Source organism: Dioscorea cayenensis, chromosome 12, assembly GCF_009730915.1.
Source record: "Dioscorea cayenensis subsp. rotundata cultivar TDr96_F1 chromosome 12, TDr96_F1_v2_PseudoChromosome.rev07_lg8_w22 25.fasta, whole genome shotgun sequence".
Taxonomy (NCBI): domain Eukaryota; kingdom Viridiplantae; phylum Streptophyta; class Magnoliopsida; order Dioscoreales; family Dioscoreaceae; genus Dioscorea; species Dioscorea cayenensis.
The window spans coordinates 9106223-9123159 of record NC_052482.1 but is presented as its reverse complement, the minus strand read 5'-3'; the positions used below and the strand labels follow the sequence as shown (position 1 = coordinate 9123159).

Genomic DNA, 16937 nt, shown 5'->3' with positions numbered 1-16937 from the left:
AATTTCAACACTAAATATGAAAAACCAATACTCTAGCGAAAAACTTGAATCAAAGAAGACAATAAATCCAAGATTGTGTAAGTGTGTGTAAACTCACTTAAGTAAACCCAGAGTATACTCCTAAATGTTCCAAATATAAGGGACTTATTTAACTACAAAACGTAACAAAACAAAAAGATGATAGTAGCTTCACACATCCGCTAAGGTAGCTATTTTCGAAGCAGGCGCTAAGGTGGTTTTCACACTTTTAAGGTGGTAGCTCTTTCTACCGGGGTGGTAGCTTTCACTCATCCCATGAGATAGTTCTTTCTCTCATTAGGGCATAACTAGTATCCGACTTATGAGAGTAGCTTCATACTTCATAGGTAGTAGCTCTTTCCACCCAAAATGCACAACTAAACAATATATCTATTTTTCTTTCTTTTCCTTTTCCAATTTTTTTTAGGAAAATAGAACAAGAAACAAACTAATTAGTCCATTAAACATCGAACTTGAGTTTCCAAAAGAGTTTCATGAGTGAGTGGTGCACAAATATTCATCGTGCAAAAATTCCCAGAAATTCAAGTAAAAACTAGAGCTTAATAATAGTCAATGTTAAAATTGTTCCTAAACTCAAGAATACAATTATTGGAACTAAAATGAACCGCCAATGGCTATATGAGCATGTATCTCAATCAAAGCTTGTGTAAAAGACATGTGCAAAGTGAACTTGCCCCCACACTTAAGATGTACATTTCCCTTAATGTACACATGCAAGCACAATATAAAGTATAGCAATTAAGTAAATATGTGGGAGTGGAAAATTGAAACAATACTCTCCTAACTCCAAATATTGCGTTTCATGGAGCTAAATCCTTGGGAGAAAAATTTGATAAGTGCTTGTGTGATAAGAATGCGAAATATTCTTTTCTTACAATAAGCATTACTTTTATCTGGTTTTAGCGCAAATATGTGTGCATTTATGTTACTTTCATGTGTATAGGGTTGTGAAGCGAATGTTAAAGAAAGAAACCAATGTTTGTCGTGAACGCACTATTTGGAGGAAATCTTGAGAATGCTCTTGCTACAATATCTGGACTGAAATACTTCCCCAATCTATATTTTCATTGAGGTAACGCAAACGGGCACACGTTCACGTCATGGATCACTTTGCTTCTTCAATGATGGAAAAGTTGGTGGAGATTTCGTTCTATATGCGTAAGTCAGAATGCTTGAGTATGACTCCCCTTGTGCCCCTCCAAATGGTTGTGCTAACTCAAATACGAGGAGGTTGACACACACTCTAGGATCTCACACCCGACCTATGTCTTTGCGTTTGAACCTTAGCCAGATTTCCTCCAAAATCGGTGCATTATGATCTACATTGGCTTCTTTCCTTCATAATCGGCCTCACAACCCTACCTGCATAAAGGTAACATAAAAACACACATATTAGTGTAAAAACCCGAGAAAGGTAATACTTAACATAAGGAAAGAATGCTTCGCATTCATATCGCACAAGCACTTATCAAACTCCCCCACAGTTAAGCTTTTGCTTGTCCTCAAGCAAAAATTAAACATTATGTGCATAGATGAAGGAAATATTGGAAGTGCTTGGCCTTAGGTTCACCAAAGTATACAAAGAGAGCATTCTACAAGTAAGGGAAATTTCAACACTAAACATGAAAAATCAAAGCTCTAGCTAAAAACTTGAATAAAAAAGGACAACAAACCCGAAATCGTGAAAATGTGTGGACTCACTCAAGTCAACCCAAAGTATACTTCTCAAAGCTCTAAGTATAAGGGACTTATTTATCTATGACAAGAAAGCAACACCAATTTCAAAGATGGTAGTAGCTTCACACATTCTCTAAGGCAGCCCTTTCCCAAGCAGCCGCTAATGTGGCTTTCACACTTTCGAGGTGGTAGCTCTTTCTACCGGAGTGGTAGCTTTCACTCATCCTATGAGATAGCTCTTTCTCTCATTAGGGCATAACTAGTATCCAACTTATGAGAGTAGCTTTATACTTCATAGATGGTAGCTCTTTCCACCCAAAAGCAAAATAAATGAGAAAACTATTTTGTTCCTTCTTTTCATTTTCATTCATTTTTTTTACTTTTTTTTTATTTTTTAATTTTTTTTAACACAAGAAACAACTATAACTAGTCCCTTTAACATCGAACATGAGTTTCCAAAAGAGTTTAAAGAGTGAGTAGTGCAACGAATGTAAATCAGGCAAAAATTCCTAGAAATTCAAATAAAACTAGAGCATGAAGACATTCAATGTTGAAAATTCTTCTAAATACAAGAATGCAATCAATGCAGCTAAGGTGAACCGCCATTGGCTATGTGAGCATGTATATCAATCAAGAACAATAGAAAAGATGTGTGCACAATGAAACTCCCACCCACACTTAAGTTGTACATTGTCCCCAATGTACACATGCAAGCTCACTCATAATATATCAATCAAGAATATATGTGGGAGAAGCAATCAAAACAATACTCCCTTGATTCCTAGTGTCACTTTTGATGAAGCTAACTCCTTGGGAGTAGTGTTCCAAGGGGTTGTTAAGCTCACATGGCCAAGTGCCGAAGCACTTTGGCCGTGCCCATGACAAAGTCTCAATTCCCAAGATGACAAGACCATCTGCATGCATACACGAGGCGGTTCAGTGAAGCTCAATAAAAACAAAATAACTCGAGTATATAAAAGTTAGAACAATGAATACAACTCGAAATGCAAAATAAAAATAAGCAAGAAAGAGAGTCCTTTCTGAGTGAACAAGTCCAAAATAAAGTGCATAAGAGTAAAGAAATGGAAATAGAATCAAATGTCGGTGTCGCGCTCTGAGTCCTCTACTGCTGCTGGTGGTGAGGAAGTACAAGGTGGGTCCACCGGTGCTGGTATAGGTGATGAGGAAGATGCTGGAGGAGCTGAGGGGGCCTGAGGAGACTTCGGTCGCAGGACAAATGATGAGGTGATGTCTCTCTCTAAGATCTGCTACAGTGTATCGAAATGTGCCATGAACTCTGTGTACTGAGTAACCTACGCAGCCCTAATCTCAACAATCTCTATACGAGCCTCAGCTAACTCTGTCCATATCATTCCCACAGCACTCTCGAGCCTCTCAAAGCGATCATGGGCTCTAGATGGTGAAAACATATGTACGGGGGGGTACGTCCCGAGCCACTAGAGGTGCCTCAGTCTCCATCGGTGCTGGCTGATGGTCGGGGGCAGGCTGAGAAGCCTCAGCATCATCTTCCTCATCCCCAGCTGTCTCTAGAGCTGGTAGCACCAAAGCATAAACCCCTGTCTGAACCCTGCAGATCATGCCCATCAATCTCATCGTCTATAGGCTTAGGAGAGCGGGTATACTCGTCTTGTCGACCCCATGAAATGTGTCCTAATCTAGCGTAGTGCCCCTGGTGTCTAATATACTCACCGATGATGTCTCCTAGGTTAATCGGCACACGCTACACTATTGAGTATAGGTATAGAAGCTCCTGCCAACTCAGCACACCCGTGCTATCACCACGGCCATTCACTGACCTACTCATGAGGGCATGTAGATATCGGTATGCAGGTTGGGAAAGGCACGTGGCCTTGGACACTCCTGTCTCATATTGGACCTGACCACATAGTGCTCGATAAGCTCTCTGCAGGGTCAAAGCTCTAGGATAATCTGTCGGTAACTGAGAATACTCCTTAGTTTCCATGAACACCTCCTCATATAACCCAAGAAAAACTGAAAACTGAGTGATGCTCAAACTATGGTGGTGTCCAAGTCCTCTGAACTGAATGGCATCGAGGCTGTCAAAACTCACGTAAGATCTCTCGAACTCGAACGATGACAGAACCTCCAATGCAAGCTCTTGGATGGCTGGTTCTCTAATCGTCAATAACTGCCTCCAACCACCTACTGATACGAGATCCTCGACCTCGTCTGCAAATTCACCTCCCTATTGTAGATCTCTCAATATACTCATATCAAGGAACTGAGTCTGACCAAACCGCAGTCTCGACAAACGCTGAAAACGAGCCTGGTGCTCTGGAATACTGAAACTCACGCTCTCAGGCTCGGACGGTGACTCACGCGGCCACTTATCAGCTTGTTTCTTTGACCGAGGGGCCATAATCTGCAAAATTTGAAAGGAGATCGATCAAACAAGTTCATTAACTTATGCTGCAGAAATCCACACGGTCGTGTGGAATTCCCGCACGCTTGTGTGGATCCGCAGGGTGTGAAAACCGCACGGCCGCGCCTCAAAAATCCAAGAATACAATGTACAATTACTTCTAACTCCATTCTAACATAAATAATCATTCTAATTGAAGAAAGAAGAATTATTAACTAGATTCATCGATGAAAATCATGAATTCACAAAGAGAATCAAGAATAGGGCTTACCGACGAGTTGAAATGAGAGAATTTAGATTCAGCAGGAAAACCTCGTGAAAATCCTACCAAATCGGCGCTAAGAAATCAGAGAATGATGTACGAGTTGTCTCAAACGAATGGAGGATGTGAAGAAGAAGAGAACAACTTTTCTTTAAAAAGGCATCGCGCCTCTTGGTATTCTATACATCCACACAGGCGTGTGGAAATTATCTACGCCCGTGCACCTCCATAAAAAGAACCGCACAGGGACAGGTGCATGCCCCTGTGGCTTCTCTAGACATCTGAAAAAAAATTCCTAAGTGTTCCGCACGTCCTTGCATATTTGCCGCACGGGCGTGGACATTCACAGGTCTAATTCACAGGGGCAAATGCACGCCCCCTGTGCCTTCTGGGGATGGAGAGTGCTCCTCTATAGAGATTTACATAGGTGTGCTTAAATTACCCACGCCCGTGCGGGTTTGACAAGGTCGACCAAAGGGCGAGTTCACGCCCCTGTGTGCTCTCGGGATAAATTGCCAAACTCTGCAGGAGATCACACGCCCCTGAGTGCTCTCGGGATAAATTACCCACGGACGTGCGGAATTCGCATGGTTGTTCACAGGGGCAGCCCCACTTTCTTGAGCCTCCTCTGGATGAGCTCGTAATGCAGATCCACGGGTGTGTAGAAATTCCACACGCCCTTACGTTTTCCTGGATGCCTTAGAAAAAAACCTGCATGCTCTGCAAAAAATTTTTGAACATGTTTACACACTCAGAGCCTGCCCTATTATGCAAGTTTTACCAGTAAAAACATGAAATAAAGCTCAAACGACCCAACTTTGCGAAATCCACATGAAAACACACGATGAATCCTCAAAACCTAAAATAAAATCGCAGCACAATCATCTAAAAATCAAGACACCAACACTTAAAAATTTATTCATGCAAAGACTACATTATTCGACTAAGAAAAATAGTAAACACTTGGGTTGTCTCCCAAGGAACGCTTGTTTAACGCCACTAAGCTTGACGTACCTTGTCTTACCTCACAGGGGCTTATAGATGAATGTTGCCCTCTTACCCATGACTTGGAAGCATAATGAGCACAATCTCTTGAAGGTAGAGGGTGTATTATCGGGCTTGGGGCCACCTAGCAATGGTTTATCCAACTTCTTCGGTTCACATACATTGACACGCGTCCGAATATGTGTGTAAACCGCAAGTGCTCGGGTGTCAAAGTAATAATTACCCCGGTGAGTGGGTAGCCGAATCCACAGGGAACAGGGCTACTAGTACTAACTTCTTCTCTGCTTTCTAACATAATGATAAATGGAAAGGTGTGGTGATATAATGTGCGAAGAAATGAATACCGGAGACAAATATGCAATGGTTAAATGGATGGAGATCTCAATCAGTAAAAGTGGGGTATTCGGGTAATGCTCCCCCTAGGATTCAGGTATTAGGTACCGAATAAGCAAAGTGTTTCTATGATGAGTAAGTTAAATCATGGAAATCCATATATAATCGGATCCGGCCTCCCGATCACCGATACTAGTCCCCTACGAGGTCCCAGTGGAGAAATCGCTCAATCTCAACACCTCGCACCACATATGACTGCAAAGCACTCTAGGGATTCCAATAGTTGTATCCAATTCCTAAAGATTGATCCAACCCTAATTCCTGGCGAAAGATCCACACCCCCTACAAGGTCCTAGTGGAGAAATCTCTCAATCTCATGCCTCACACCAAATATGGTTGCATAGAGCTTAAGGAACGGAGATAGAATACACTCAATCGGAAGGGAGAGGGGACACTCCACCATCTCATGGCTCACCGTCTCAACCCTCTTTAACTTTGAAGTTCTAACTCTAACAGAGACCTCTCTTACATCAAAGTAACAAATCATGCAAATCCAATCAACCACAAGGATTAATTAAAAAAGCAAGCAGTGAGAATACAAGATTAAAACTTAATCAAACTCGGATTAAATAGAAACACTAAGCAAATCCACAAAAGATGAGAATCCGAGGGTTCACAAGCCCAAATACCCTCTAGGGTTTTAGCTCTCCATGGAGCAACATACAAAACACACCATCAATGAATGAAAGTACATTAAAATCATAGAAATAAACCCCCTTATATATGAACTGATGGCCTTGATGGAGAGCTTCGATGTCTTGAAGGACCCACTGCGAAGCTAGGTTCACCGGTGGCTTCCTTGATGCTATACCGGAGGAGGAATCGATCAAAGTTGGTGACGAAGCGCGTCCAAAGCCGCAAAGACCTCCTCTCCAAACCCTAGCCGTCTCACCCCTCAAGAGCCACACAAAAGATGAGAAAGAATAGGGCAAAACGGCTATTTATAGGCCTTAGATTGCGTCTGTCACGTGCCCTCAAGCGCCCATGTGGATTTTCCACGTGCCCGCATGGGCTGCAAGAATTCCCACGCGGGTGCAAGAATTTCCACACGTCCGAACACTCTTCTCTTAAGGCGATCCGAACACTCTTCTCTTAAGGCCACATGTTCGGGCACACGTCCATGTGGTAGGCTATAAAACTTTTCTTCATCGACGTATCTTTGAAAGGTCTTGCAATCATCACAAAGAGAAGGAATATGAAGATGTAGCTGCCATTGTGCCCTTCCAAATAGTGAATTAACTTGAATCTTCTTGGAAGTTGGCACACATCTCCACGTTTATGAACTGCTCTCGTGTCTTGGTTCTTGAATTGAACAAGAACTCCCAACATTGTTTCTTTATAGCCTATCTTTGCTTCCTTTTTACTCTTCAAGGCATTTACAACCTATATGCATAAAAGAACACCAAATACACAATATGAGACATAAACCACAGTAAAAATGATGCTCAATGCATGTAAAACATATATAAAAATATATCTACTCAAGCACTTATCATACGTCTCCAACAGCCTTGGAGCATTTCCGGTGATGTCTCCTAGCCCTCTTCATTTTCCGGAGCACCTTCTTCAAGATCGCCGGGGTAGATGGTACTTCTTCCGTCGAACCAAACAACATTACTTCTTCATAATCCTCCTCTTGGTCGAACAAACCCTCGTACGGGTACGGATTGAACATTTCTTGCATGTATTCATTAACAATCTCATCAGTAATGTCTAGAAAGTATAAAGTACCATTGAAATTAAGAGAATGCTGCATGGCTTCAGTAAGGCGGTATGTGAGCTTGTCATCTCCAACTCTCAAAGTTAGCTCTCCGCCGTCCATGTCAATCAATGCCTTGGAAGTCCGCAATAATGACCTCCCAAGTATCAAGGGTACATCCTCATCTTCATCGATGTCTAGCTCCACAAAGTCTACAGGAAATATATACTTATCCACCTTGACAAGTACATCTTCGATGATATCCCTCGGATGTCTTACCATTCGGTCCGCCAAATGCAAAGTCATCCGAGTGGGCCTAGGCTCACCCAAGCCTAAATTTCGAAAGAAGGTGTATGGCATGACGTTGATGCTTGCCCCTGAGTCCGCCAATGCCATTTCTTTACCCATATTGCCAATGCTACATGGAATGATGAAGCTTCCTGGGTCTTTCTTCTTGTTCGGCATATTCCTTTGCAACACCGCCGAGCATGAAGCATCTAGAATCACCGAAGCACACTCCTCCAACTTCCTCTTGTTTGTCAACAAGTCTTTCAAGAAGTTCGCATACTTAGACATTTGGGCCAATGCCTCAACAAAAGGAATATTGATGTGGAGTTGCTTGAACAAACTCATTAACTTCTTGTACTGTTCATCCCCTTGGTCATTTTTCAATCTAGAGAGACAACGGATTCTTGGCTTGAAAGGTGGGTGTGCCACCTCCTTCTCTTTGCTTGTTCCCTCTTCTACCTCTATAACCTCGGGTGCGTGTTCTTTTGGCATCTCACTCGAAAGCCTACCTTCAACCTCATGACCACTTCTCAAAGTGACCGCCTTCACTTGCTCTGTAGGGTTGGTCTCTGTATTGCTCGGCAAGCTTCCATGTGGTCTTTCAGTGAGAGACTTCGTAATTTACCCCACCTGATTTTCAAGATTATGCAAAGAGGCGATGTGGTTGCGAAGTGTAGCCTCAACTGATTCAAACCTTGTATCTTCAGATTGCACAAATCTAGTCAAGGCCTTCTCTAAATCATTCATTCGGGTTTCCAAACCTGAAACTCTGTTTTCCACATGCCGGGCTTGTTGTTGTTGTTGGAAACCCGGTGGACCCATGGCCTTTGGTGGACCCTGATTACTCCATGAGAAATTGGGATGATTCTTCCAACCCGGATTGTAGGTATTGCTATATGGGTTTCCTTGAGGTCTCATGCCATTAGCTACAAAATCGACAATCTCCACCGAAGATACATCACCAATAGAGATAGGGCAATCGGAGGAAGCATGTCCTCTGCAACACCCAGTGCAATTAGTCAAGGCCGCTACTCTATTTGAAGTTAGAAGATCTAACTTCTTACTCAAATTTCCACTTGAGCCATCAATGAATTTACTGCATCTATCTCATGGAGACCGGCCACTTTTTTCTTCTCCCTAGCATTCCATTGTTAGCTGTTTACCCTATTTCTTCAATTAACTGATGGGCCTCATCGGGGTCTTGCTACCTAAGGGACCTCCTGCTGCCGCATCTTAGAGTTGCCTTGTACTCAGGTTCAAACCGTTGTAAAAGGTCTGAGCAATCATCCACTATAGAAATCCGTGTTGCGGGCACTTTCTCAGGAGGTCCTTGAACCTTTCCCATGTCTCAAATAGAGACTCCAATTCCAACTGATCAAAGGATGAGATCTCATTCCTAAGCTTCACGGATTTTCCTGGAGGGAAATAACAGGCAAAAAAAGCTTCTACCATATAATTCCATGTTGTAATTGATGCTCTAGGTAATGAGTATAGCCACTGCTTCACTCTCCCCTTTAGGGAAAATGGAAAGGATCACAACTTGATGGCATCATCCGTCACCCCGTTTATCTTCAACATATCACACACCTTAAGAAAACTCTCTATTTGACTGTTTGGATCCTCATCGGCCAAACCATTGAACTGTGCATATTGCTGTAACATGTGGATGAATGCCGGCTTCAGCTAGAAGTTCTGAGCTGTAATCGGGGGACGCACAATACTCGATTGTGTCCCCAACACTGAATGTCTGGCATAATCGGATAATGTTTGTTCTTGCTCATTCTGTTCAACCATGTTTTCAGATTCTTCCACTTCCAAATCATCTAGCTTAGACTGTTCTTGCGCAAGCTCTTTCACTTTTCTTCTAAGTGTATGTTCAAGCGCTAGATCTCCTTCAATCAATATTAAGGGGTTCCCTCGAGTCATAACCTGGAGCTGCACCCATAAAGAAAGAAAAAGAAATCAGAACGATGATAGAATAAGAAGATATGAAATAGAATCTATGGTGAAATAGATAAGAAAACAAAGTGCAAAGTATCTCTAAACGCCTACTCCCCGGCAACAGCGCCAAAAACTTGACAAGTTCCCCTTTCGTATATCCCGCAAGTGCACATGTTTATCAAAGCAATAATCCCGGATGAGTGGGTATCGTATCCATATGGAGTAGGGAATAAAAACACTTAATTCGCTTCTTAGCTATGTGAAAGATAAATAGTGATATATGTGACAATGATTCAATTCTCAAAAGTAAAAAGAACAAGTAAGAGAGCACAAGTAAAGGAGAAGGTAAGGCAATCGATAAAGATACGGTACCCGGATATTTCTCAGCCTAGGACAATCGTTTCAAGTGCAAGAACCCTCTATTATGCTTCCTAATTAATGAAATAGTGAGTCATGGAAATCCTTAATTACATAGTCCAAAATCTAAGGTCAACCATGCCTAACTCTATACATGTCCCAGAGGAAAGATTGGATAACCTCTCAACCTCGCACTCGCATAGAATTGCAATGAGCTCTAGGGATTCCCAGTGATAATTCTCTTCCTAATTATAGACCTAACCCTTTTGTCCAGGTGGAAGGTCCCTAACCACAATTATGCCCTAGATACTAAGATCACTTCTACGCCTCACTCCATTGCACCCGTAACTAAGCCCCAGCGTAAGGTCATCCCTTAAACCATTCACTCTATTATGGCCACAAAGAACTCGAGGAACGGATGTAGAATCTAACACATCGTAGGGGAAAGGGGATGCTCCTGTACCTCTCGACTCACCCTCTCAACCCTCTCCAACCTAGCTTTGTCTAACACTCGTGGTGTGTCACTCACTCACAAGGTTGCCAAAAAAAACTCTCAACCCTAGTGTTACTCTAGGGGAGTATTCAAACAATCAAGCAATCATGGTTGGAACTCACAATAAACATCAATTAATTAAAAGCATAATAAAGAGATTGATTGAAACGAATACATCCTAGAGTTCACAAATACCCAAGTACCCAATAGGGGTTTACCTCTCCACGGAGCTAATTACAATCAAAGAAATAGAATGTAAAAGCAATGAATCCATAGAAAACCCCCTCGATAGTCTTGTCAATGGTCTTGTGGAGAGTCCTTTACTCATCGCATAGGGTCCTTTGTCCGGCCTAGGATACACCTCGCCGGATCAGTGCCGATGAAAGCTCTCTCAATAACCTTGTTCCAAACGACGCGCGATGTCAGAGCCATAGAACCTCTCCAAAACCCTAGCCAATACCTCTCAAAACCCTATACGAAGCCCTATCTCAAGTTGGGGAAAAGATGGAGAAAAGAATGCCGAAATCGGGGCTGAATCAGCTTTAAATAGGGCTGGAATTGGGGATCCACACACCCCTGTGGTCTCAAATGTGGATTTTTCACATGGGCTTGTGGAATTTCCACACGCCCGTGTGAATTCTCTGTTCTGCAGTTTCCTCGGCCGGCTGTGAACAGTGCTGTTACAATACTTTGCCACAGTGTTTCCATAGTGCTCTGCTACAATATCCGGCCTAAAATACTTCCCCAATCCATACTTTCATCGAGGTAACGCAAACGGGCACACGTTCACGTTGTGGATCCCTTTGCTTCTTCAATGATGGAAAAGTTGGTGGAGATCTCGTTCTATATGCATAAGTCGGAATGCTTGAGTATGACTGCCCATGTGCCCCTCCAAATGGTTGTGGTAACTCAAATACGAGGAGGTTGGCACACACTCTAGCATCTCACACCCGACCTATGTCTTCGCGTTTGAATCTTAGCAAGATTTTCTCCAAAATCGGTGCATTATGGTCCACATTGGCTTTTTTCTTTCATAATCGGCCTCAGCACCCTACCTGCATAAAAGTAACATAAAAACACACATATTAGTGTAAAAACCCGAGAAAGGTAATACTTAAGGAAAGAATGCTTCGCATTCATATCGCACAAGTACTTATCAAGAGTTCTTATTGGTAACCCTTGTGAGTGAGTGACACACCACGAGAGTTAGACAAAGATAGATTGGAGAAGGTTGAGAGGGTGAGTTGAGAGGAAGCGGAGTGTACCCTTTCCCCTCCGGTGTGATTTATCCTACCTCAATTTCCTCAAGTTCTTTACTGTCATAGTAGAGTCAATGGGCTAAGAGATGACCTTCCACTAGAGCTTAGTTGCAGAGCCAAAGGAGGGAAGCGTTGAAGTGATTTAAGCACCTAAGGCTTAATTGTGAGTAGGGACCTTCCACCTGGACCAAAGGGTTAGGTCTACATCTAGGAAAAGGATTTATCACTTGGAATCCCAAGAACTTATTGTGATTTTGTACGAGTACGTGGTGCTGAGATTGTTCGATTTCTCCTCCGAGACATGTATAGAGTCAGGCATGGTTATCTTTAGATTTGGGACCATGTATTGAAGGATCTCCATGACTCATTAATGCATTAGTTAGGAAGCATAATAGAGGTTTTGCACTTGAACAAATCATCCTAGGCATAACAATATCTGAGTACCCCATTATGTCAATTGCCTTACCTCCCCTTTACTTGTGCTTCTCTTTCTTGTCTCTTTTATTCTTGTTTACATTACATCTTGTTAACAAAACCATTATTCATCTTTCACATAGTTAAGAAACAATTTAAGTATTTTTATTCCCAACTCCCTGTGGATACGATACCCACTCACCTGGGATTTTATTACTCGACAAACCCGTGCACTTCCACGACCTACGCAAGCGGCATTGTCAAAGTTCCAATGGGTTGTGAAGCACACACGGCCCACATTGGCAGTGTCCATGACTAGTTCTCAATTCCCATACTAACAAGACCATCTGCATGCGTACACAAGGTTGTTCAGTGAAGCTCAATAAACACAAAAATAGTTCGAGTATATAAAAGAAAAGGTAATGAAATATATCTTGAGACAAAAAAATAAAAAGATAAAATTAGAAGGAAGATCCTATCTGTTTATACAAGTCCAAAATAAAATGCAGAAAGAAAGGTGAAAAATATAAACAAAAAGCAAAGAAAAGACGCATCAAGCGTCTGTGTCCTCGGCGGTCGGCTCTGCTGTTGCTGCTTGTAGAAACAAGTCATATGGTGCCAATGGATATGGTGATGCTGATGTTGATGTTGGAGGAGCAAGAGGGGTCCTCGGTCTCATAATGAAAGGTGAAGGCTCATCGTGCTTGAGTAACTGCTGTAAGATATCGAAACGCGTCATCACCTCTACGTGCTGCACAGCCTACGTCTCGCAAACCTCAGTGATCTCTGTCCGTAGCACCCTTACCGCACTCTCAAGCCTATCAAATCTATCATAGGCTCGAGATGGTGAAAACGCACGCACCAAAGATGGCTCTTATGCGCAGGAAGTGCATCGATCTCCATCAGTACAGGCTGAGGCTCAGGTGCAAGCTGAGAACCCTTGTCATCATCACCCTCGCCCTCGGCTATCTCTGGGGTGGGTGTAATCAAAGCATACAGTCTTGGCTGAACCCTGCAAACCATTCCCATCAACCTCATCATCTTTATGCCTAGGGGGCTGGTATACTCGCCTTCTCTGCTACTTGAATCGCGTCTAAGAAACCCATACCCATAACTAGGCTTGTGATTTAGGGGCCCGAGAATATCATTCCTAATCTAACATACTGCCCCTGATGTCGTATATACTCAGCTAAGATGTGGCCTAGGTGTATAGGTGTGGTCTGTAACATCGAATAGAGATATAGCAGCTCCTGTCGGCTGAGCACACTGGCGCTGTCACCATGACCGTTAACTGACTTGATCAGAATGGTGTGTATGTACCTGTAACTCGGCCGAGAGAGACATTTGGCCCTAGACACCCTAGTCCCATACTGCCTCTATCCATATAGCGCTCTGTATATGCGTTGTGGTGTCAACGCGCCTGGGTAATCCGTAGGCAGCTGCTCGTAGTCATCTGTATCCGTGAATGCCGCATCATAAAGTCCCTGTCTAATCGAGAACTGGGTGACTGACATGCTATGATGATATCCGAGTTCTCTAAACTGTACAGTGTCTACACTGTCAAAGCTGGAACAAGAGAGGTCAAACTCGAATGATGATAACAGCTCGAGCATCAACATACGGATCACAGGATCCCGTATGGCTAGCAATCGACTCCATCCGCCTACCACAAGCATCTCCTCTATCTCCTCTACCATGTCACCTGTCGCTTGAACCTCTCTCACTGTATCCATGTCAAGAAAAAGTGTTTTTCCAAACCTTAGCTTTGCCAATCTGAAATCGAGCCTGATGCTCAAGAATCACGAATTCCATTTGTTCGGGTTCAAGTGATGACTCACGCGGACATTTCTCAACTTGCCTCTTTGACCGAGGTTCCATATCTATGAAAATTAAAAAACAATCTATTAAAGAAGTTCAGAGAATAATACAGTAGAAATCCACATGATTGGGTGGAAATTCCACACGCCCGTGTTGATCCACGGGGCGTGAAAACCGCACGGCCACACGATAAAAACTCACAAATATATCATCAAATCGCTTCTAATTAATTTATAAACATGAATACGCCTTATAATTGTACAAACAAAGCAACATTCACCACTTTAATCGATTAAAATCAAGAATTGATGAAGAAAAGAAGGAAATAGGGTTTACCAACAAGTTAAAGATGTAGAACTTGGAATCGGCTGGAAAAATAAGTAAAAATCCTTCTAAAATCACTGTGCGAGGTTGGGAGAGAGTAAGAGTGCGCTCTCTGGTTGGCTAGGAGTGTGAGAATGAAGAAACACAATGAGACTTTAAAGGAAACTCGTGCCTCTTGACATTCTGTACATCCACATGGGCGTGTGGAAATTACCCACGCCCGTGTGGCTCCACAGGAGAGCATCCACAGGGGCAGATGCATGCCTCTGTGTGCTCTCTAGATAACACTCCTTTGCTCTGAACGCATCCATACGGGAATGCGGAAAATTTCCATGCCCGTACGCCCAACCAATAGTGGTAGATGCATGCCCTTATGGCTTCTTAGTCAAACCGAGAAAATTATCTAAGTGTTTCACACGCCCATGCGGAAATTCCACACGGGCGTGGATCATTAATAGGCAATTCACAGGGGCAACTCAGGCCCCTCTGTCTTCTCGGGATGGAGGAGAAATTCTCTGCAAAGAACCACACGGGCGTGCAGAAATTACCGATACCCGTACGTTTGTTGGCAGAACCATCCACAGGGGCAAGTCCACGCCCCTGTGTCTTCTCCAGAATAATCTCTAAGTCTCCGCAAGGAAACACACACCCATGCGGAAATTCCTCATGGTCGTGGACCATCTCAAGGTCACTGACAGGGATTAGTCCAAGCCCCTGTGCTGTCTCCGGATGAGCTCTGAACAAAAATGCATTCCCATGCAGAAATTCCACACTGGCGTGTGTTTTCTCTGAACACTTAGAAAACTTTGCAAGCTCTGCAGAAAATCGTGAACACAAATATACACTCAGAGCCTACCTAACAATGCGATTTTAACCAGAGAAAACACGAAAAACATGCTCAAACGACGAAGTTTCTTCACCACACATGATTAGGCAAATGATAACACCACAATGTCCATAAGAAAATAAAAGCAAAAGCATGTAAGAAACAAGACACCAACACTTAAAGCCTTATTCATGCAAACACTAAACTAAAAACTAGGAAAACAATAAAGACTTGGGTTGCCTCCCAAGAAGCGCTTGTTTAACGTCACTTAGCTTTACGCACCTTGTCTTAACTCACGGGTGCTAATAGATGAAGGTTTCCCACTTACCCATGACTTGGAAGCACGATGAACATAGTCTTTTGAAGGTAGAGGAAGAGTTTTCGAGCTTGGAAACACTTAGCAAGGGTTCATTAACCTTTGCTAAGTGTCAACTACCCACCGTCCATGTCGATTAATGCTTTGAAAGTGTGCAGAATGGCCTCCCAAGTGTCAAAGGAACATCTACATCCTCCTCGACGTCTAACATTATAAAGTATATAACAAATATGTACTTTTCCACATTGACAAGTTTGTCTTCAATGATGTCCCTCGGATGTCTCACTGTTTGGTTCGCTAATTACAATGTCATCCTTGTGGGCCTAAGCTCTCCCTAGCCTAGCTTCTTGAAAAAAGTATATGTCATGACATTGATACTAGCCACAGAGTCCGCCAATGCCATTTCATCACCCATATTACCAATGTTGCATGGGATGATGAAGCTTCCATGGTCATTCTTCTTGTTTGGCATATTCTTTTGCAACACAGCCGAACAAGAGGCATCTAAGATCACCGATGCACTCTCCTCCAACTTCCTCTTGCTAGTTAAGAAATCTTTCAAGAACTTAGCATACCGAGGCATTTGAGACAACGGTTCCACAAAAAGATTGTTGATGTGCAATTGCTTAAATAGACCCAAAAACTTCTTGTATTTCTCATCATTTTGGTAGTTCTTCAATCTTTATGGGTAAAGAATTCTCGGCTTGTAAGGTGGGGATGCCACCTCCTTCTCCTTCTTTGCTCTCTCCTCAACCTCAACAACCTCGAGCACTTCAACATTGGTCTTCACACTAAGAGGTCTACACTCAACCTCATGACAACTTCTCAAAGTGATCGCCTTCACATATTCTCTTGGATTAGTCTCAGTATTACTCGGTAGGCTTCCTTGTGCTCTCTCCGATAGAGACTTCGCAATTTGCCCCACTTAATTCTCTAGATTGTGTAATGAAGTGGTGTGGTTGCAAAGTATAGCTTTGACAGACTGAAACTGATTGTCCGATGTTTGCACAAATCTTGTTAAAGCTTTCTCTAAATTGTTCATCCTGGTCTCCAAACTTGAAACACGATTCTCCATGTTTGGGGCTTATTGTTGTTATTGGAAACCCGGTGGTGCTATGGCCTTCTGCTGCCCTTCGTGGTTACTCAACAAAACGTTGGAGTGGTTCTTCCAACCCGGATTATAGGTGTTACTTTATGGATTACCTTCGTTCCTCATGGCATTACCCACAAAATTGACATGCTCAACTGAAGATGCACAACCAATAGAAACAGGGCAATCAATTGGAGCATGTCCTCCCCCACAACCTCTTCAAGTAGTGATGGCCGCCAATCTATTAAAAGTTAGAAGGTCTAACTTCTTGCTTAATGATTCCACTTGGGCCGCCAAAGAAGTGACAGCATCTATTTTGTGGAGTCTGGCTA

General features: G+C 42.8%; 1 non-coding gene across 1 annotated transcript; it reads left to right on the top strand.

The window, feature by feature from the left end:
* Positions 1-9064: 9064 nt before the first annotated feature.
* LOC120274383 lies at positions 9065-9171 on the top strand. Its single transcript, XR_005540906.1, has one exon. It is a non-coding gene; the product is annotated as a small nucleolar RNA R71 (small nucleolar RNA).
* The last annotated feature ends 7766 nt before the right edge of the window (positions 9172-16937 follow it).